Source organism: Mus caroli, unplaced genomic scaffold (assembly GCF_978045245.1).
Source record: "Mus caroli unplaced genomic scaffold, Mus_caroli_1 scaffold_10, whole genome shotgun sequence".
Taxonomy (NCBI): Eukaryota; Metazoa; Chordata; class Mammalia; order Rodentia; family Muridae; genus Mus; species Mus caroli.
Genome location: NW_028227265.1, coordinates 20,265,165 through 20,288,362, shown reverse-complemented (window position 1 = coordinate 20,288,362; position 23,198 = coordinate 20,265,165). Strand labels below are relative to the sequence as shown.

The following is a 23,198-nucleotide window of genomic DNA, read 5'->3' as shown; positions in this document are numbered from 1 at the left end:
ATGTTTTTTGTTTTTGTTTTTTATATTGCATATATAGCAAAAGTTATTATTTTGATTTTTAAAAACAATTTCAAAACAGAAACATCTTACTCAGCTCACAGGCCATACAAAAGCAAAGGACCAGGTTTGATGCTCTGGCGAGAGTTTGCTGATCCCTGCTCTGTGGGTGTGAAAATGAATAAATTATAACTATGTTGATACATCAACATGCATTAGACTTATATAACTTTGAATAAAAGGAGATAGACACACGGTGTGCACATTGGATTATCCTGTTTCTGTGAAGGTCAAAGGTAGGCAGAATTTGTCTATGATGTCAGAACAGCAAGATAGAGAGCCACCTTTATAGAGTTGGAATGGATCGAAAAGTACAGGGGGCTTCTGGGACACTGACAAATGCTGGCCCTTGTGGATGCTATCTATGCAAATGTTTGTTCCTAGTGAAAACTGATAGCATACTTTTTTTTTTTTTTGCTTCACTTTTCAGCGTGTTCTTTGAACAAAAACTTTCTTAAAATCAAGATATAGATTATGTGGAGTGGAAGAGAAAGGGAAAGGGGCAACAGGAAAACACTGTTATTTTTAACTTTTAAAAAGGGAGAGAGAAAATGAGTTGAAAAAAATCAATGGTAGATACTTCTCAAAGATTACTAAAAGCATTTTAGATAATTTTATCAAAAATATTGGGGCTGAAGAGATGGCTCAGGGTTTCAGAGCACTGGCTGCTCTTCCAGAGGACCTGCGTGTGATTCCCAGCATCCACATGGTGGCTCACACCTGTGTGTAATTCTAGTTGCAGGGGCTCCTCTGCCTCTTCTGGACTCTGTGGGCTCCAGGCACACAGTGGGCACAGACATACATACATGCTGGATAAATAACCCCTACACATTTTTTAAAAATAACTTAAAAAACAAAAGATAAGCAGAACCCCAAAACCAAATTAATTAACTACATACAGTACTTTTATGGAGTGGCTGGAAATTTTAACTCTTTTAATAACCTACCAGTTAATTCCTCTGTCTCTTAAAAATAATGACGTAGATATCTGGGCTTTCCTGCTGAGGAAGTGCCCAGGTTACTGTTTGCCTTGCTAAGACCCGGCATCTTCCAGCATCTCTATGCCTGCTCTCTCCAGGTCCCATGGTACAGCACTTACCATCTGGCCATACTTGGGCAACCTTGAGAAAATGGGCCTTTGTACTGTTAGGCTATGGACATGCATCTCAATTTTCACCTTTATGCCCAAAGATTACAAAACCATTTTATTAATAAGCTGCATACTCACATGTATGGTGATTTAGGGTCCCGGGGGTTGCTGCTCATGTTCCTGGGGTACCTGTGGGGTGTGGGTAAGAGATTACTTAGGTTTCTGCTTCCGCAACCCGGGCTGCTCTATGAGATTTTCCAATGGAGAATATAGAAGGCCAAACAAGCTATTTCAGAACGAGAACCTGATGCAAATTTTCTCTTCTCATCTCTCCCTGAGGTTTGGAATAAGAGAAATGTAATCTTTATAAACACTGACATATTTGCAAAATGCAACATATTTGTTTCCGATGGCTTTTTTTTTTTTTTTTTTTTTTTTTTTTTTTTGGTAAATTCACCTTCACTGTGGCGTTCCTGAGAGCGGTTTTAACCGGCATCCTTTGTTTGAAACCTCCTCTGTACATAGATGTCTCACCATCTGGAATTATCATTTTCTTCCATACCCCAGCACATAAGGACCACTCCAAGCTGATTTCTAGGATTTTTTTGATACTAAAAGCAAGTATGACCACAGCTGCTGTGGCTTTGATACCTGGTGTTATTTATGGGTTTTCATAAAAGGGAGGGGTGAAAAGGAAAAATATGCTACTGTCTGGCCTCTCTCTACCTTCTCCTTCTCTACCCCCACCCCAACCCCCCTACCCCCTCTCCACGGCGGAGTTTAATTTTAAATGATAAATGTGGAAATTAGAGACCATCGAGAAAATCCAATTTGGTGAGGAGTTTTAAAAATCCCATAATAAACGCGGAGTGAAATGTATGATTTAATGCAGGGCGCCAATGGCTGCTATTATGGGCTATTAGCAAATCGGGGCTGAGAGTGAATCTTTATCACTTGGTGAGTGCGGACTGGTCCTGCCTCTCCCTCTGCTATTGATTTGTAGCCGCTTGTCATAATGACACTGGGAAGCAATGAATGGAAGATGTGCTTTTGATAGGATTCAGGGGGGTCCTGGAGTGGGGGGAGAGAAAATTCAGCAAGTTTTCTATCTCTTCTGCCTGATTAGATTTTTTTCCTTCTTTTTAGAGCTTTCACATTCCAATAAAAATGCTAAATCAGCTCTGTGCCAGAATTGTTAGGGTGTAAATAGCCGGTCACAGTTAACGAAGGGAAAGATGCAGCTCCCACTACCCAGGCTCTGCAGCGCTGGGTGGATGGAACTCAACAGAAGTGGGGTTGCACAATGTATGCAGGTGTGGCCAGAAGACCACAGTATGAAGAAATGCGAGGGCATAATGCAGATTGCAATCCTTATATAAAAATGCACCTACATTGCGTGTAGTATGCACGCGTGTGTATCCAGTAGCTTGGCGACGCTATGTCATGGAAGGCGACCTGGCTTCCCATACATGTGTCCATCTGACAAAAAAGATCCTTTCTGCTTTTGTTCCACGTGCAGCTTGATAAAGGGCATGTAGAGAGGCTACATGCATGTTGATGATAGAGTACATTAAATCCTGCACATTTGAGCATTCCTCAACATGTTCAGCATAGAAAGAGCGTATGGTTTGAGGACAAAGGCAATCACGAGGTAATCCCACTGGGAACGGAGGAGATTCCCGTAAGGAAAATTGTACGTTAAAATCTTTCAGAATGAATTGTCTTTGGTTATTCAGGAGTAGTTGGTCAAAGGCTCAATATGTAAACATGTCTCTTCCATGTTTCAGAGCAAGCAATAGATTTTTTTTCTCCAAGGTTCTCTATTCTGAGAAAATACGCCAAGTTTCCATGTCTTTGCATGGAAAAGTGCATGCATGCAGGCAGCCTGACGTTAGAGCTCTGGATGCAGTTAATGCAGGCATGGAGAGACGAGTACAGTCAGGGAATGTGCAGCACGACTTTGTTCTGTCAAGTGACAAACCTGCCTTCTCAATGCGCCTCCTTCCTCAGGCAACTGTGAAGGAGACTCAATTATAAATAAATAAATAAATAAATAAATAAATAAATAAATAAATAGCATAGTATTGTGTAGAAAGCAGACTACCACTGTTCAAGACTGGCTAAATGCATGTGCTGGTAAGGTCTCCGTCTTCACTAGCTAAGGAAGCCTATGGAAAATACTAAAATAAAAGACCATATATCAGAAGAATCTTTGGTTCCTTTCCTCTACTGTAGTGGTTCTCAGACTTCCTAATGCTTTGACCCTTTAATACAGTTCTTCATGATATAGTGAAACTCCAATCATAAAATTAATTTCATTGCTAGTTCATAACTGTGGTTTTGCTCCCGGTATGGTTTGTAATGTAAATACTTGAGATGCAGGATATGATTTGATATCTGTGAAAGTGTTTACTCCCCCAGGGGGTCATGACCCACAGGTTGAGAACTGCCCTGTACCATGAAAAATGTCCACGGGCTGTCTTATAGCATCAGGGAACCAAATAACACCGTCTTGAAAAACCCTCAAAACTAACTAGACCTAGCGGCGCAGGCCTGTCTTCCTGCTATTCTGAGGACCAGGGCAGAAGGATCACAAGCTCAAGATCTGCTACTGAGTTGGATGCGAGGCCCTCTTAGCCAACTTCCTAAGACCCCATGTCAATTTAAACAGTAAACAGAAGCGGATGGGGAAATGGTGCCTTGGTAGCACACTTGACCTAGTGTGCTCCTGAGGAGGCTCAGTCCCTAGCATTGAGAAAGGAAAACAAAAGAAGGGAGTGGGGAGTGGGGGGTGGCTTTTAAATGTCAGGGTGCTTGTCACATCTTTTACATGAAAAACAGCTGTGTTGTGTACTGGGTGTTAATTGGGGTGGGGAGAGAGAACAGAGGCTATTAACATGTGCTGTAAAGAACCTACAGGCCCTGAGTCATGGATTACCTGGAAGGACCTTAGGAAACCATGCACATTTCCAGACTTCAAGCGCATTACCCTCCAACAGAAAGCCCCACGGGCTGTACAAACAGCTGCCACCGTTCCTACATCCCCGCCCCCATTCAAGGACTGTGCCTAAACTGTGACTAATTAGGATGTTGCCATTTATTATGTATCATTTATTAAAAACTAATTAGAGGCAGAAAGAGGCCTTTCTCCATTTTTCAGTGGGGGGGGGGTTGCTTTATTCCCATGTAGTAAGTGATTATTGTTTGGTCCGTACATGGCTGTTTCGTACCACAATGAATTACCTGTATCGAAGCCATAATACCATATGTTCGCTTCGCCTTTGTTCTAATGTAAAAGCATAATTAATCATTCCCAGCATACAATGAGGCAGTAGTTTCCATATCGTATGTATATATTAAGTGATTTCTACTATTACCCAACCAGAAGTAATAGCATTAAATTGTGAAGCATTTTTTTCCTTACCCTGCAGTTTTCTAACATAAAAAAGTATATCTATCTATAAACTGAAATAAATAAATATTTTATAACAGGAAAATGGCTGATGCCTCGAAACCTTTATATAGTAGGATATCAGTGAAAAGTGCTAAAATTCTTGTTGGTTCATTATATACCAGGGTTATTTCTCCTTTTAAAGTGGCAGGATGGAATTTTTCCTACCGTTGAAAAGTTTACCTGCTTAGAGCTTGTCAAGTAAGATACATAAGTCCAGCAACATCGAGGCAGGCAGCGGAAGGAAAACAAAAGATTTTTGCCTACAAATATACTGAGGAACTCAAGACTAAGTAAGTCCTTCTTCCATGTAAACAAAAACAGAAATGGAAGGAAAATTATATGATAGAAGAGTTCGAAATACCTAGGCATAAAAGAGTCAATAAGTACGGTAATAAACATGTGTAGCAGGAACAAACAAGATGGCTGGAAATGTAACGCCAAGTAGAATTTTAACCCTCTGCTGTGCACATCACGTGATTTTTAGGCTTTTGTGGGGCTGCCTTTCCCAAAGTGTCCACAGCACGGTCAAACTCCAAAGGGCTCTGCACACCATCACATTAGCTCACCCACCGTGGACACACTGTCCTTGTGCAGCTGTGAAGCAGAATCGGGAAGATGCTGACTTAGCCAGGGTCGGTTCCGAGTCGGGGACACTCAGAGCCGGAGGGGTTTGCTGTTTGCGTTACTGTCCACTGACTACCAGGATTACAGGTCCTATCGCCTTCCTGTACCCGTTTCTCCGTCTGTAGTCCTGGGTTTGCTGGAGCCCTTTCCCAGTTTATAAAGCAGGGTTTTGATGACACATGGACGAGAGAAACTGTGCTTCAGTGCTAAACAACACCCAAGTTTAGAAGCTCTGCAATGCACACGGCCCTTTGTTTATATATTTTATGTTTTGGCTTGACGCTTTGAATCGCCTTTTTTTCCGTAGATTATGCACATTAGTCTAAATACCCTTCTCCCTCTCAAAACTGCAAGCAAAAAGGGAACAAAATCTAATAAATAAATGAATTCTAATCCTTCCTCTTACCGTGACTGTGTCCTTATTACCAAAGTATGTTTCAGACATTCTGTATTTACCCATGATTTGGAACAAAATGTTTGATTGATGACTTTAATGGTTAAGTTAAATGATATTAATACGTAAACATGCACACGTAATATATATAGCGTAGCTATATATTCATTAGCATGCTTATTCAGCTTTTTGAATATTTAGATCTTCTAGCCTGTTTCTTATGTGGCAGCTCACTGTGTACAGACTCTTCCAAAAGGTGACCACCTTAAACCCAGCACTCTAGAGGAAGAAGCAGGCAGATCTCCATGAGACCAAAACCAGCCTGGCCTGCAAGAAGAGTTGCAGGCCAACCAGGGCTCCATAGTTCGAGACTTTCAGATAGGGGGCAGCGGGTGTTATTCTAGCCTTGGTAGCATGTGAATATAATTCAAGATACTCAGAAGGCTGAGACCAAAGAAACATTTAATCCTGACAGTGGTAGGCTAGCCTGGGCCATACTGCAATGTCCGTATCTCTCAAAAATAAAACACAAGGAAACACACTTATTCTCAAGATAAAGTGGACGTCGGCAGAGTTACCATTCTCAGAGTTGAGATTCTTTGGTGTCTATTAGACAGTGAGGGCACCGGGTCCCTTCACTCCTTTAAACACATCCGTGGCTAAGGACTCGTCACTCTCCTTCAGTGCTGCCTGCTGGGAAGCTTCCGCTTCTCCCTTCCTGGAGTCTAAAGACTCACTTACCAAGTAACTGCCACCGTACACACCGTCTTAAGTATTTGGATCCTGCCACCTTAAGTAAGAAGTGGCCAGAGACGGAGAAATCAAGAAAGGCGCGTCACTGCCAACTTTTCTTTTGAGGCTATGTAACACAGGCTGACAATCAAGCCAGCGATCCTCCTGTAGCTGCCCAGCGCCCACATTACAACAGTGAACCAATGACACCCATGTTGTACTTTTTCCCTCAAAAAATAAAATCGTGTTTTCCTAATGACTGTGAAATGTATTGATGCTTTATACAAATTGTTTTCTCTAAAACCCAGCCTTTGAATAGCAGAGACATTTTTAAATGGATACAACTCATTCTATACATTAAAAACAAAAACAAAAAACTCCTCCAGCTAATATGCCGTCATTTTGCTTAGCTGGCATTTCAAACTGCTAATCTTCTTAAACTTTAGAACAATTATTATTATTTTAGAATCTTCAGTGGTGCTTAGCCTTCTCTGTGGGCTATTCTGCCAAAGACAGCCTGAGGGTCAGTATGAGCAGAACAACCCATGAAGAAAAGGATGAGCCTGTGCCACACACAAGACAGCCAGTACCAGAGGGAGTTCTGTGTACAGATTGCAAGGCAGGGTCTTTTCCAACTGACACCAAAACCTGTCTTTGAGATGGAGGTAGAGTTTGGGGAACCACGGGGGAAATTAACTGTCCTATACCCTCTTATAAGTTCTTCTCTTCTAAAAAGGTGCAGGAGGTGGGGGAACATCTGGAGAAGGTGACTGTCAATGGTACCACGTCTCTCATAGCCTAGTCTCAGAGTCCTCACCAAGCATGCTTTTCCCTGAGACTGTGGTTTCTCGCTTCTATACGTGCTCCTGTTCACACTGGTTAAGGGTGACATGTGTTGCTCCATTGTGTATTTGAGGTAAACAGTTAAGGACTGTGTTCCTCATATTTGCTTTTAAACTAATATTCTGTTTGACAAAACATAACTACTGCAATCACTTTTGATGTTTCATTTTTTAAAAGTGTATATTCCCATTCATTTTATGAAGTTGAAAAAGTTGAAATTAAATGAACATTTTTGTCCTCTCCAATAAACATTTTTCCCTTTTTATGTCACCATAGATGAATTTTCTTTTTCACTCCAGGTCACAGTAAGCCTCTTTGCATTCTGTTCTGTTCTCCATGCCCTTCATTTTACCTTAGTCCTCAAAGGGGACATGGTCTCCAATTCATATGTTCACAATCTTTGCTTTTTTTCCTCCCATTTTTTTCTCTTGCATTTTCATTTCCATTTCTTAAGAGACTATGATCAAAGACTGTAGAAACACATACTCTCAAGATGACTAATTTTTTTTTTCTAGCATACAGAATCTATATAGACAACTGACAGTTGGCATTGAAATGTCCGCCTATCCACAGATCACCAACCGGGAACACTTACAGCTGAGAAGCAAGGTACAGCAATTATAAGTGCAAGCTTCCAAGTTAGAGCAACTTGCCTTCCTGTTGACTATGCTAATTCCAATGATTTTGTAAGTCTTAGCTTCTCTGCTCATAGAAACAAGATGAATAATGCTAATACATTAACTCAGAATAGAGATACAACATTTCCATATATGTATCCACAGTCAGCACTAGATAGTGATAATAATACTTTAACTCAGAATAAAAATACAACATTTCCATATGTGTATCCTCAGTAAACACTAAATAATGATAATACTTTAACTTAGAATAGAGATACATTTCCATATGTGCATCTACAGTAAACACTAGAAGCATGGGTGTGGTTACTCATTATTTGGATGTGGTCTAGATTCTTGATGATTAATATTAATCTACTTATTTCGAGATACAGTCTTAAAATTAAGTATTTGATTTTCGTTGTTGTGAGTAACAACTAAACAGTGAAAACAGACGAAGCGTGCGCTTTGACCCAGAAGAACTTTGAGAGTAAGATGAGACTAGGGAGGGGCTAGGAAGTTGGTTTTCTACGAAACTGGAAACAGTCTGCCCCTTTGACCTTGCCTTTCACGCTATGATTGGAAATACAGTTTCTCCTTTAATTGGGCAACTAGGCATTTATTTCTCTTTCTCTGAATTTCTCTCCACCGGGGAGGTGTACCTCTGTTTGGAAAGAAAGTTGGTTTTTTTTTTTTGGGGGGGGGGTCTCTTGCCAGTTTGTACATTTATCTCTGACCATTCATGTTTCTCAACACTCCTTCGGTTAGCGCTAGAAACACTTCCTCCCATCATTGCTCTCATTTTGACTTCACTGCCACAACTCGCTGAGCCACAACTCACCGAGCAGTGATTCTATGCATACAGCGCAAGCATAAAGGGAAATTATGAACCTAAGGTTTCTTAGTTAGATAACCAGGCCCAATGTCGTGCTCTCTCCATATACTACTGGAAATGCGTGACATCATCTTGGGTTCACATTGCCATCAAAACGCATTACCTGCTACCACAGCTAGCCTTCATCTTTTCAAAGGCTTAGTGTCTTCATAAGTAACATGAAACTAGTGATGGAACCTATCCATGGAATGATTGCCATAGTCAGTTAAGGTCAAGTGGCTGATTGACATTTAAGGTCAGAAGGCTCCTGAGACTTTGGTTAAACTGTGGTCTTGGTTCCAAAAGGCCTTGATATTATACCTTTCTTTCAACTCAGAACTTAGTGGCCATTAGACAAAAGCTATGTCACTGACCTATAACACTAAACCAAATATTTTATTGAAAATAGATACTTTTTATAAAATATATTCTGGGGATGGTTTTAACACTCCAAAATCATCCTTATATCCCCACCTACCCAAAATCCACATGCTTTATTTCTTTCTCTCAATAGACTACAAAAAGACACCTTAAAAGTAGGAACAAGATAAAATTAATAAACAAACTAATCAGAATAGAACAAAACAAACAAACAGGGGAGAGGAGCCAAAGAAAAAGCATAAGAAATACATACAAATGCAGAAGCACATTTACACACACAGAAATGCCATAAAATGCAATTAGAAACCATAATCTATAAGCAAAAGAGATCTGCGGGGTTAAAGAAATTAACAGCAAAAACATTATATGAGACAAAAGCCTCCAAAAGTGCCATTGGATTCATTTTGTATTGGCCACCTACTTCTGAGCATGGGGTCTGCCCTTAAGAGTAGTTGGTATCCCCAGTGAGACTCCATTGGAGACAACTCATTTTTCCTTTGCAAGCAGTCGTCAATTGGAAATAGATTCTGTCTTAGTGGAGACTTGTTTCCCTTCCTCCCTCAGCAGTGGGGCTCCATCTGGCTTAGACCTGTGTGGATGATGCCATCATCTCTTTGAGTTTGTAATGTGCATCAGTCTCACTGTGTACAGAAGGCCTTGGTCACCGAATACTCTCTCACCTAGACGTCATCCCAACCCAGGCTTTAGCCTTTGAGATTTAAGTTCCCATCTACTTTGAACCCATTTGGCATCTCTAAACATAGATCAGAATTCACCACATTCAGAACAATCAAACACGCTCTTAAAAAGCATCACTGTGAACACATATCTGACCAGATGCAATCTAAGGTAGGCTAGGGTTATTTTATCATGAGAGATAAGACCCATCGTGGCAGAAAGGCATGGCCACATGTGGCAATTTGAGAGTGTCTCAGTGACTTGTTTACATCTTAGCAGGACCAAGCTAGAGACCTCAAGACTTCTGCCAGCAGCCAAGTTCTCTATCTAGGACCTACTTCTAAACACTTCCATGACCTTCCCTAAATGGTACGGTTATCTGGGAACCTAGTGTTTGAACACCCGAACCTGTAGGAGAAAGTTTTACACCTAAGTCCTAACAGTTACCTAGGTGGGAAATGAGAAGAAAGGTTACTCAGTGTAGAAGAAAATGCTTGCCTACAGACCATGTTTATTTGGGATATGGTTGGGATGATAAGGGGAAGTATGTTACGTAATGAGGTTGGAGCATTTAAGTCCAGATCAAGCTTGGCTTAGAATGCAGTCTTAGGGGTGGCAAATCTTCTTCTTGGGACAAATAGAAAACCTTGAAGAGTTTTGTGAACAGGAGGCAAGGTATCAAACTTTTAAAATATCACCTTGGTTTTGGTGCAGAAAAAATGACTGTCAGAAGAATGAGTGCCAGGAAAATAAGAGACTCCTGCTCTGGTGAGCTAGTAAGAGATGACATCGATTTGGCCTGTGGCATTAGAATGGTCACAGACAGAAGTGATCCGGTGTGTAAGGTACCTGGTAACATATCTGAGCAGCAAAAGTGGTAGGACTTGGTAAAGTGAGGATGGAAGGGAGATTGCCAATAATGATTCTTGGTGGTATCTACTATCCTTTTACTTCTAGATATAGGACTCCCTGAAGCATGTCCTGCGAGGCCAGTCTAGTAGAGGTGAGTTCCTTCATGTTTGACTTTCATGTGAGAAACTTTGTTCCTCACTTATCTCTGAAGGACAGCTTCCCCAAACGTCATATTCTTGACTGGAAGTGTGGTTTGTAGGTTGTTGGGGTTTTTTTTTATGTTTGTTTTTGTTTGTTTGGTTGGTTTGGTTTATTTCAGTACCTGGGATGTATTGTATCGACTTCTTATCTCCTGGCCCATCAGCTTTCTGCTGAGAAATAAGGTGTTGGTCTGTGGGAATTCCTTTATAGGGATTTGCAAGCCCCATTCTTTTTTTTTTAAATATTTTTATTAGGTATTTTCCTCATTTATATTTCCAATGCTATCCCAAAGGTCCCCCATACCCTCCTCCCCCCCCCCCACTCCTCTACCCACCCACTCCCTGGGGCATATAAAGTTTGCAAGTCCAATGGGCCTCTCTTTCCAGTGATGGCCAACTAGGCCATCTTTTGATACATATGCATGCCCCATTCTTATTTTGAGAAGTATGTTGTTCCCTTTTGACAGTGTGATACAGCGTGTCCTATACTGTCTTGGATTGAGTCTGTTTGGAGGCCTTTAAACTGTCGGCATCATCCAAAGCTTGCTGAGCTTTCTCTCTCATCTTGTTAAGCTGCTATTCTGTGTCCTTTCCATCTCCCCATCCATAACTCCCTCCTGTGAAACAAGTATTTGCTCACTTACTCCCGTCCTCTAAGTCTCAAAGGCTCTCTTATTGGCTCTCTGAATACCAAACTGCTTCTGTACTGCTTTCCCATACTATAGGTATAATGGCAAAGAATTGTCTCAAAGTTAGACCTGGTGATACACAATTATAATCTCAGCTCTTAGGAAGCTGAGGCAGGAGAATCACTATAAGTTCAAGGATAACCTGAACTATACACCCATGACCCTGTCCCGCTCCCCCCCCCAAAAAAAAATCAGAAAAAAAATTATCTCAGCTTTTTAAAAATTGTTTTTTCTAATATAACATTTTAGGTTGGTGGCTTTTTTTAGTACATTAAATAGGTCAAATATTGTCTTCCAGCTTATGCCATTTTGGGTAAGTAGTCTACTGTGATTTTGATTTTTGCTTTCTCTGCAATAATTTTCTTCTCTGCCATCTTCAGTATTTTATTCATGTTTCTCAGCTGTTCAAATATGATGTCCTTATAAGCATGTGTATGTCCTTTGTCCTACGTGGAGTTCTGTTTCATTTGAGTGAGGCTGTCCCCCATAGGCTCATATGTGTGCATGCTTGGACCCTAGTTGGTAGAACTGTTTGAGAAGGACTCATAGGTGTGGCCTTGCTAGAGGTGTGTCACTGGGGGCGGGCTTTGAGGTTTCCATAGATGCATGCTGTTCCCAGTATTCTCTTCTGCCTCCTGCCTGGAGATCACGATCCAAGCTCTCAGCTGTTCCTGGCACCATGCCTTTGCTGCACCATCATGGGATCGAACCTTCTGAGGCCATAAGCCTAATTAAACACTCTCGTCCTAAGTTGTGTTAGTCATGGTGTTTTCTCGCAGAAACAGAAAAGTGACGACTGAGACACATTCTCTTCCATTTGTGCTGTTTGGTCTCATTTGTGGAAAGCACTTTTCTATCTCAGGATTGTTCCTTCTCCTTTTCTCCTCCTTGGACGAGGGCAGGTGTGCATGAATGAGCCTGCTGGAAGCTGTGCCAGGGTTTGAAGATGTCCTGTCAGGCTTGCACCCCCATTCTGGTTGCCCTTTGCTTTCCACTCGGCCGAGTTTCTAAGGCCTTTACCGTGAGGTTCACTGATGGCTTTTGCCTTGTGTGTATGATGCCAGTTGATAAGCTCTGTCATGCCCATGGAATTCTCAACATCGCTGTCATCTCTTAATCTAGTTCAGTTAAAGGATTCCCTCTCTGAAAAGCTTTTCCCTTGAATTTAAATGTTTTGCAGTTTATTGACTTACAGGCATCGCGCGTAGTGTAGTAGAGAGTAATAAATCATCTAACATGACTTCCGCCTGCCTCAAAGGACTGAACTCTCCATTCTGAGGTGATACAGGAAGTCTCTTCGTTTCTACCTCTTCTCCAGAAGCAGGTTTCCCCCCCCCCCCAAATCATAAGGGAGAGTTTCTTGCCCTGTGACAAAATGTTTATCCAAGAAAAGGACCTGAGAAATAACTGATTTCATACCTCCAGGAACCTGGGATAGGGGAGGCTTCCGGGAGTCGATGCTGGTGACCTTAGCTGTTGTTAGGCAACAGTGGGGGCATGGAACCTGAAGAGGCCACCTCCTAGAGCCAGGCAGGACCCCCTATGGAAGAATAGGGACAGCAACCGACCTACAAAACTTTTGACCCAAAATTTGTCCTGTCTAAAAGAAATGTGGGGATAGAGCAGAGACCTAAGGAAAGGCCAACCAAAAACCGACCCAACTTGAAACCTATCCCATGGACAAGCACCGATCCCTGACATTATTAATGGCATTCTATTATGCTTGCAGACAGGAGGCTAGCATAACTGTCCTCTGAGAGGCTTTCCCCAGCAGCAGACTAATACAGAAGCAGATACCCAACAGCCAAGTGTTAGGCAGAGGTCTGGGACACTTAATGGAAGAACTGGGTGTGGGGAGAAGGAATGAAGGCCCTAGAGTAGATAAGAACCCCACAGGTTATTTAGATGTTTGTGGAATTCCTTCAAATGAAGTCTCTAGTCTACTTCTCAGAGAAACACATGAGGTCTATATTTTTCTCCCATCTTACTAGAAAACCAACTGAAATTTTACAAAGGTAGCTTACATTTAAATCTGTCTCTAAACCCAGTAGAGTAACTTCTGAGATTTAAAGTTGAAACTAGGGCATTGTCTCTTGAACAATGTTTACCAAGAACATACTCTACTCCAGGCACAGCTCTGGGTGTCAGAGGATACAGCAGTAAACAAAATGGCCAAACTCTCTACAGGGTGGGCATTATTCAAGCAAGAAACAGAAAGGAGTAATTACAGAAGTCAGTCATCGTCCAGCTAGGCAAGTACTCAGGACAAAAAGAAATCAGCAAGGAACTGTTAAAAAAGACTTCTAAAGTGGGGACGTTGTTAGGAAAAGCAACATTGGAAAGGTTAAGGACATGAAGTACAAACCATCAGGCTGTCTAGTGGCACAACAGAAAGAAAGTAGGGCATGAGAAAGCTCCAGCTCCTAGGGGGGTTGTGCATGGCAGGTCCAAGGAGGCCAGCACGTGAGAGTTGAGTATGTAAAGGAGAGAGCAGTGGCAAGCCAGACAGAAAGCCTGATCAGGGTCACTCTGAGTGTGGGGAGGCTGATGGAGTTAAGTAGTAGCATTTTGATGAGAGGATAGGTAGATAGATAGATAGATAGATAGATAGATAGATAGATAGATAGATACATAGATAGATAGATAGATACATAGATACATAGATACATAGATAGATACATAGATAGATACATAGATAGATACATAGATAGATACCTAGAGGATTTAGATAGATAGACAGACAGACAGACAGACAGACAGACAGACAGACAGACAGGGAAGGAAAAGAAATAGATGAACCCACACACTGAGTAGTCTGGGGTGGGTAAAAATGAGGAGACTAGTTAGAAAACTACTGCAAGAAGATGGGCAGACTCTGACAGTAGCATAAGAGATAGTGAAGCGTGCCTGGGTTTCTTCTCAGGAAAGGAAAACACTTCTAGTTACAGTATGTATTTTGAGTGTTATTTGTATTAACTTTCTTAAACTACACCTCCCTCATCCTCTGTCACCTGTGAGTGATTTAGATAATGCTTGAAATCCCCTATGTCACATTTATTTCCGTCTTTGTTAATATTTTAGAGATCAAATGTATTTGAAAGTAAACAGTCACATCTGAAAAGTTCTCTTCTACCATCTTCTGTGAGCAGTTACTCACGCGCTGGTACTCACGTTCCACATGAGCCATTTTGGCTGATGCACTCGCCCCATGGAACCCATTGTTCATTGTTTGCAAACACTGCCTGAGGAGCCCTATCTTTTTCTGAGGATTAACTTTATGAAGCACAGCTTGTCTCATCTTACCGGGCATACGTGGGAATTATGTGCCTTAAAGCAGTAACTTTCTCTAAGACCCTATGGGGAATGAGACACCACCCACGCCTCAACCCCTGCTCAGCATTGGTGGTCATTCCCCAGAAACAACTGCTTTATCCTGATATCTAATTTTTCCTAGGGACAAATAGCCTTTCCTTAAAGGGCAAAATGGAGAAAGAGAGAGAGAGAGAGAGAGAGAGAGAGAGAGAGAGAGAGAGAGAGAGAGAGAGAGAAAAGAAAACAAAGAAAAAAGTCTGTGGCCTTCAGTTAGCCCTGGACGTTTGGCTTATCCAGTTGTTAACGGTTGGTTTTGAGAGCTTATAATAACAACTCCTAGAATTACAGTTTGGTCTGTGCTTTTCATCTTCGCAGAAGTGAATTCATCTTTGTCATACCGGGTTGAAAACGCCAAAGACACAAGCAATTGGTTCTCAGACCTACTAATTTACTGGCTTCATCAACACGTCTTTCATAACGGCTCTTCGCACTTTGGGCAGAGATGCCCAAAAGAGCTGGTTTTCAATCCTGACACTGATTGGGAGTTTATCTGAGGGAACTTCACAAAGATGAGTCTTAGTTGTAACTATGGTTTGGAAGTGTGAAATACAGAAACCAGGTCCTCATCAGTCCCTCGGAGTGATACAAAATAGCAAGACCAATTTAGTTGTTTCTCAATAATTTAACGTAGTCTTTTGGCAGAGTTCTTAGCACTGTTGGTTTGCTGTTCAGTCCGTAAGCACCGTAAGCACCCATGATCTTAGATTTTGATTTGTTTAATGATGCTCCCTTTTTCCCCCAAGATATGTTTTAATAAAAGTCAATTAAATGGACTTCATTTTACTTACATTCTTCATTGAAAGTTAAGGAAGACTGCAAGATAACATTCTAACAACATATGGGAGTCACACAGATAATATCCAAGTATTGTAACATTACTGCCTTCTTTGCTATTGATCAAAGCACATCCTACCTTCCCTATGATACACTATGAATCTAGTATTCATTCGTCCTGATGGCTTTTTAAAGCTTACTTTCTTGTTTGTGAAATAACAATTTCTGAAATGTTGTTATATCAGATAATCTTGTTTTATTGTATTTAATCATATGCAGCCCATGTTTGCCACCCTCAAGCTCTGAGAAAGATCCTTCTTCTGTGATCGAATAAGTCAGTTTACCTGTGAAGAATCGCCTTTAATCTTGCCTTTTTAGACTGATGTGTCCCAGTCATTTCTATTTCCCTCTCTGTATGCTGCTACTCCAAATTTTAGTGGCCTTTAATAGGATACTATTAAGGTTCTAGGTCAGATCTGCACATAAATTTTAACCATTGTAGTCCATCTAATAAATGTCTTTCTAAGTTCATTCTTATGCATCATGTTTTCTCCCTTGGTGTCAGAATTTTAATATTTAATTATAATTGTGGCTGTTGCGTTCCAGCCCTCAAGAAGAAAATAGCCATTAACTTCATAACACCTTGCCTCTGTTTTTTTTTTTTTTTTTAATTCCAGTTACCATCTTTCTTCACTTCGCTACATTCACCTTGTCTCTGTTAGTTACAGAAGTTGGTCGAGAAAAAAGCTAACACAGAGTTAAATTGTAAGCTTCATCAGGAGGAAGGGCCTTGCAAGCAAGGGAGCCCTGATGGGGTTTGTGGGGGGAGAGAAGCGGAAAGGGACAGAACATTATAGTAGATACAGAAGTCGGGACTTAACGGGAAGAAGAGACTTCCGTTAGAACCCTCGACTGGAGTTCTCCTGAAAGGAATAGCTCAAATTAAGAGGGGGAGAGAGAGAGAGAGCCACCATGGACAGGCAATAGAGAAGAACTATGAGAACTTCCACACACAATAGGAAATATCAGACTTTTATAACCTTTCAAGGGATGGCAGGAATTGCACATGTCATGACTTATTTCAAAGTAGCCCATATGACAAAGAGTATGTGAGAGCCAGGTAAGACCATAAAACCACAGAACAACATATTAATGAGAGGCAGGAGGGAGAGAGGAAAAGGAAGTAAGATAGACACAGACTGTGGGATCTGGCCTTTTAGAATTACCGATCTCTTAAAGAGTCAGGCTCATGTTCTAACAGTCACTTCAGCTAAGAAAATTTAGCTTTGAACTTTTATCTTTTTCTCCCTTATCTAATCATTTTGATTAACTGGGTAGATAAAACAGACTCCTGGTATCCACCAACCCAAAAGACAACAACAACAAATTACGGAACACTAAGGGAGGTAGCAGCAAAGTAGAAGTAGGCCTTATGCATCAATAATTAATTTGGGTCAAGAAATTTACTGAATGGGTGAAAAAAAAGTCTAATTATATGCTATCTACAAACAATGTCCCTACCCACACAGGCTTGTAACAGACCCTCTCCAATCGGGAAGGGTTTTTCTTCCCCAAGGGAAGGCAAAGAAACTCTAATTTCCCCCCTGTCCTTTATATTGCAGTTGGTCATAAAGAATGGCTATGACCAAGCCTTATATGGTCACTGTCCTCATTCCAAAGATGCATGCCCACTGGCCCTGCAGCACAGCAGGGCCATCCAGTCTGCTCAGTGACATCTCCATATGAAATCTCAAGGTACTGGATTGGGGAAGCTTCCAGACAGCTGACCTCAGGAAGGTTCCTGGAAGGGGGGGGCACCTGAAGAGCCCATGCAAGCTCTATACCTAACCCCCATAAGGAAGTGCTTCCATGAATTCTCAGAGTCCCTCAAGCAAATGAATCAAAGCCAAAGGGCTTATGGGGACCACGATTCATAGCCAGTCAGAAACAGAAATGCAACAGCCAGGGGCTTGTGATTGGCATCTGCTGTGGGAGGAGCTGAGCCTTCCATCTATAGCATGACCTCTTCCTTCAAGGCAGAGAGCGTCAGATCTGAACTGAGTCAGAGGACACTTTGCCAGTCTGTCATTTGCTACCACTGATGCTTTCTGAAAGGGAGAAGTACTCACACCTTCTGAGCTTGCAGAAATCTTCTGTGTGGTTGTGGTGTGGAAGCGAAGGAGGCAGGGGGGAAGCAGGGGAAGGCAGTCTGGTTTTGTTTATATGACAGGTAGGTAGAAGATGTGAGCACTGTGTGTTTATATGGCATGTATGTGTACACTGTGAATTATAAAAACACTGATGAAGGCCATTAAACTAGAATAAAAAGAATGGACCATGGTCATAGTTGGGGAAAATGAAAACTATTAAAATAGCTATACTACGGGCTGGAGAGATGGCTCAGGAGTTAAGAGCACTGACTGCTCTTCCAGAGGTCCTGAGTTCAAATTCCCAGCAACCACATGGTGCCTCACAATCATCTGTAATGGGATCCCATGCCCTCTTCTAGTGTGTCTGAAGACAGCAAGAGTGTCCTCATACATAAGATAAATAAATCATTTTTTTAAAAAAAACTACAGTACTCATTACAGTTTGAACCTTGAATTTCCCCAAAGGCCTGTGTGTTGAAGGCTTGGATTTCAGGGTATCACTGGGAGGTGGCTGAACCTCTGTGAAGTGAGGCCTTATGGGAGGAAGACCCTTGAAGGGGATTCTGGGGACACTGGTTCCTTTTCGGTTCTTTTGCTCTTGGGCTCTTGGCATGAGCAGTTTCATTCCACCATATATTCCTGCCACTACATACTGCTTGGTATAGGCCCAGAGCAATGGAGCCAATTGATATTAGATTGATACCTTAAAAATAAGGACCCCCAAATACACTTCTCCATAACTCAGTCATCTTGGAGGTTTCATTATTGCAGGAAAAAAAATGTTCACATTACTCAAAGACAGTCTAAAAGTTGAATGCAACCCCTATAAAAATTGAATGGCCTTTTCTCACATCACTAGAAAGGTCAATCCTCAGATTCATATGGAAGGCCTTTGTAGTAACATCAACCTTGGACAAAAAGAATAGAACTAAATTTAAGTTTTATACTCACTGATTCCAAATTATATTACAAAACATATGTAAGCGGAATAGAATGGAGAGCCCAGAAATAAACCTGTAACTTGCTAAACAACTCACTTTCAGCAGGCGTACCAGGAATGCCCGGGGGTTTGGGGGGAGAGGGGGAGGATGGTACTTTAGTTCATAGTAGAGCAACACAGAGTATACACATGCAAACGAATAAAAACAAGTGCTCCTACCACACACAAAACTTAGCATGAGTTAAAAACTTAAACATAAGACCTGAAACCACAAAAGTCCAAGGAAATTTACGATAAAAGCTCTCTGTCTTTGGTTAGCTGCAACTTAAGGAACTTAAGGGAGAGAGGGAGGGAGAGAAAGAGACAGAGACACCTGTCTTGGAAAATCAAGAAAGTAAATAGACATTTCATCAAAGAAGAGAAAAGCTACGAGACATATGAAACAGTATTATTATCATCCAAGGCTAATCATTACCAGATGGCTACAAGCAAAACCATAGTGAGATAGCATCTCACAGCTCTTAGGAAAACTGTAATTTAAGAGATAAGCGACAAGTGCTGGCAGGGAAGTACAAGAAGGGAGCTACATCTGCGTGAGTTGTCACTGTGGTTAGGGACAATGATACCAAAAGATTAAAAATATTGAGCTGTACGGTGACCTGAATTTGGGGCATGTATAGAACAGAAAAGAGACGGGTGTCTGGAAGAGACATTTGTACTTCCATGTTCATTTAACACTAGCCACCATAGCCAAGATACGGAAACAATCTAATTATTCATCAAAAGGATGACAATACTGTGGTATGTCCATATAATGGAATATTAATCAGTTTTGAAATTTTTACCATTTATGGCAACATGAATGGACACCGAGTTCTTGATGCTAGATAACATAATCCAGATACAGAAAAATACATACCATATTATCTGACATGTATCATCTAAAAAAAAAAATACTGAACTCATAGAAATTAAAACTCGAACAGTAGCCACCATAGAAGGAAGAAGTGTGATGTTTAAAGGTACATAACTTCAGTTAGATTGGATAAAGAAAGTTGAGTGATTTACCGTTCTACATAGGACAGTATTAGCTACTTAAAATGAGCCATACAAGTGTTCTTACTATAGACCTACAACAAACGTACAATGAAGCAAAGGAAACTTTGTAGCATAACTGTTTGTGGTCTTCACAATGCTGGATATTTCTCTGGTGAGCACTTGAACTCACTAAGAGCTGTATATCAAAGCATGTGGGCTGTTTACCCATTGATTATACCCCTCTATAAGGTAGGTTTTTTTCCTTAAGAAGAAGCAAGTATGTAATATAATCATAGGTTGTGTGTGTTAGATATAATTTTATTACAGATTCAAATAGGAAAGTAGTTTGTGCAGAGAGCAGCTCCTGGCTTTTTCTAGACAAGCCAGCGTGTTAGCTGTTGTATAGGCACCAAGGATTTATACTTGACTTGGTGAACCCAAATGACTGAATGTGAAGGCCTAGAAAAGAAAGAAGTCTACACTAGTGTGTACAGAACATGTAGAAGCTCGTGACTTTCACAAAGCATAGAACAATAACTTTCTGGCACTTGAAATTATAAAGAGCTTAAGGTCCTGGACAGTCATGCTCACAAAGGCTCTGAAACAACGCTCTTCCTGTGTGTGTATTCAGCCATGGAGAAAGAAAGGCCCTATCATTAGTCGCATCAAGAGAGCGCCAGCGTTTCCCTAGCAGCGTCCTGTTCGCTCCAGCTGTTGAACAACCTAAGAGTCAGGCTGTGTCCTTGTGTTTCAGAGACTGTACACACTTGTGTCCGCCTTGAAGCCCTCGTCCTCATAAAACTCTCATCCAAGCATGGCTGAACTGCAATCTTGTTTGAGAAAGTGCATCTGGCCCTACGTGGGCTCTGCGCATTCCATCCGAGGTTCTCACGCTTCAATGTTGAGCCCCATCTCCTGGGCTCTCTTCCCCATTCCTAGCGCTCGCTAACGCTAACATGAGATATTTTATGGATCGTAAGAAAGAATTCTGCTTTTAAAAGGGGGTTGAGGAAAGGTGATACTGTGGAAAGAATGTGGCTTTAACGCGTAAGAGACACGGATTTTAGCTTCCATTCTGTTATTAACTAGTCATGTGACCTTGCGTGGATCACGTTGCCCCTTTAAATCTCAAATGATTCTTCTTTAAAGTCAAAGAATTAGGCTCGGCTATCTGATCTCTCTGTCGGTTCTGTAAAGAAGGGAGAGCTTGCTTTGTTTTATGTATTAAATGGGCATCTAGATTAATATTTATTAGCTTGGAAAGGGGCGTCCATAAAGCCTTTGCAGATTGCTGTGCCTAGCAGTCCTTTCTCTGCTCTGCATGGACTCACGGGATCAAAGAATTGCTTTGGGTTCACTGAAGGCTTTTGGCATATAGATCAGCACAAAAATGGTGTGACATTGCTGCCAACTGCTCCCCGTTCTGCTAGGCTGGAAATACATAGCTAACGCAGGGATTTTGTAAAGCTCCTGCACTGGCTGTTGTTTATCCATCATTGTTTTAGAACATACTTCTTAGCAAGCCGTTTGCGGCGCATCGCCTGCCTTCCTTTGTAAGCCATAAATATTTAATTCTTTAATAAACTGCTTATATGTAATATAGAATGACTGATGCTCGTCTCCCCCGCTGCCTCTTTTAATAGTGCTACTATTTGCAAAAACAAGTCTTATTTCTCTCTAAGCAGCAGCGGTGCTTCATAGATGCTTGGCTCTTCTTTTCCTAAGTAGCAGTTTATTCTGGGATGTAGAGGAAGCGACAGGCGGAAACGCAGACCCTGGCTCTAGGGAACACAGTTTAACTCCTCCCTGGTCGGTGCCCTTGGCCAAACTGCAAACCAGTCGGGTAAAGGAGTTAGGTGGGACAACGGTTACCTCGCTAGAGAGCAGCGTCAAAAACTGTTCAAACCTCTAGACCAAATGAGTATTTACAAGAGTAAACGTGCCCCCCCCTCCCATGTTCTGATGTTCCTTATCATTTATAAATGACAGTCGGGAACAGTGCACCAACACCACAGTGTCCCTCTCTCTTTTATAGCTTTATGCTATAATATCGAACATCAGCTGATTTGCTTCCTGTGGCATGGTTTTCAATATTTAAAGACTCACTTTTAAAACCAGGTCGGTTGGGTACTTACTGGGCACAGTGTGTGTGCCTGGAACAGTTGTCAAGTTGTTTACAAGCAAGCTACTGTTACGTTTCTAGGATATCTCAGTATAGTTCCTGTCAATAGAGCTCTGCAAATCGTGGACTCCCCCAGGGGAGGGCGGAAAGGATGAAGTGGGAAGGCCAGGACAGACAGCTTTTCAGTGTCAGATACATTTGGAAAAAGCAGTGTTTCTATTTTCTATCTTGATTTACGTGCTGCATGCATGCACCCTGAGCGGGCTCTGACTTCATGCCTTTAACCTGCCTTTTCTTATCTCACCGTTTATACAGACATCTAGCATACAGTAGGTCCTCAAAATACCATCAACTCCCTACCTACACGTCCACTGTGAAGATCATAGAGACAAAATAAAAATGACCAGACATGATCTGCAAGGATGCCTTCTGTCTTTTGTAAGCAGGCGTTTAATAGTGGTGGCGTACTGCTTTAAGAAATACATGTGAGGCTCTCTGTTTAACTAACATATTTCTATGAAGAGTCTCGTCAGTATCTTTCCTTACAAGTTACATTCCTGATTTTTTTTTTTTTTTTTTTTTTTTTTTTTTTTTTTTTTTTTTTTTTTTTTTTTTGCCTGTGTAGCCCTGGCTGTCCTGGAACTCACTTTGTAGACCAGGCTGGCCTCGAACTCAAAAATCCGCCTGCCTCTGCATCTCGAGTGCTGGGATTAAAGGCATGTGCCACCACAGCCAGCTGCTGCTGCTTCTTCTTCTTCTTCTTCTTCTTCTTCTTCTTCTTCTTCTTCTTCTTCTTCTTCTTCTTCTCCTTCTCCTTCTCCTTCTCCTTCTCCTTCTCCTTCTCCTTCTCCTTCTCCTTCTCCTTCTCCTTCTCCTTCTCCTTCTCCTTCTCCTCCTTCTCCTTCTCCTTCTCCTTCTCCTTCTCCTTCTCCTCCTCCTCCTCCTCCTCCTCCTCCTCCTCCTCCTCCTCCTCCTCCTCCTCCTTCTTCTTCTTTTAGGTTCTCGATCTTAACAGAGCTGATTTTCTTGTATCCTTGTAGGGAACGCAGTCTCATGGTCTTTGCGCCCCGCCTACTTTTATATGAAACCACTGCTTAATTCATAAAGGATCTCAGTTTTTCCTTCATCCATCAGTCACATAAATATTCTTCCATTGCATTCTATCTCAAGCATAAGGGCCTGTGACACCCACAGTACAGCTTTCTACACTGAGCACTGGAACTGGAAAAGGACTTGAGTGTAAGCCCAGGTTTTCCTGGCCACTCTATTTCCCATGGCTACACTGCCTAGCTTGCCTCTGACCCCAGCTTCTTGCTC

The 23,198-nt window shown here is 41.6% G+C and overlaps 1 long non-coding RNA gene across 5 annotated transcripts in view; it reads right to left on the bottom strand.

Moving 5' to 3' along the window:
• LOC115031731 (uncharacterized) overlaps positions 1 to 23,198 on the bottom strand; it is a 104,085-nt gene that overhangs the window by 68,050 nt on the left and 12,837 nt on the right. For all 5 annotated transcript variants that reach the window (XR_015048710.1, XR_015048713.1, XR_015048711.1 and 2 more), the window contains exon 2: positions 1,286 to 1,336. This is a non-coding gene — a long non-coding RNA (uncharacterized LOC115031731). The remainder of the gene's footprint in view (positions 1 to 1,285; positions 1,337 to 23,198) is intronic.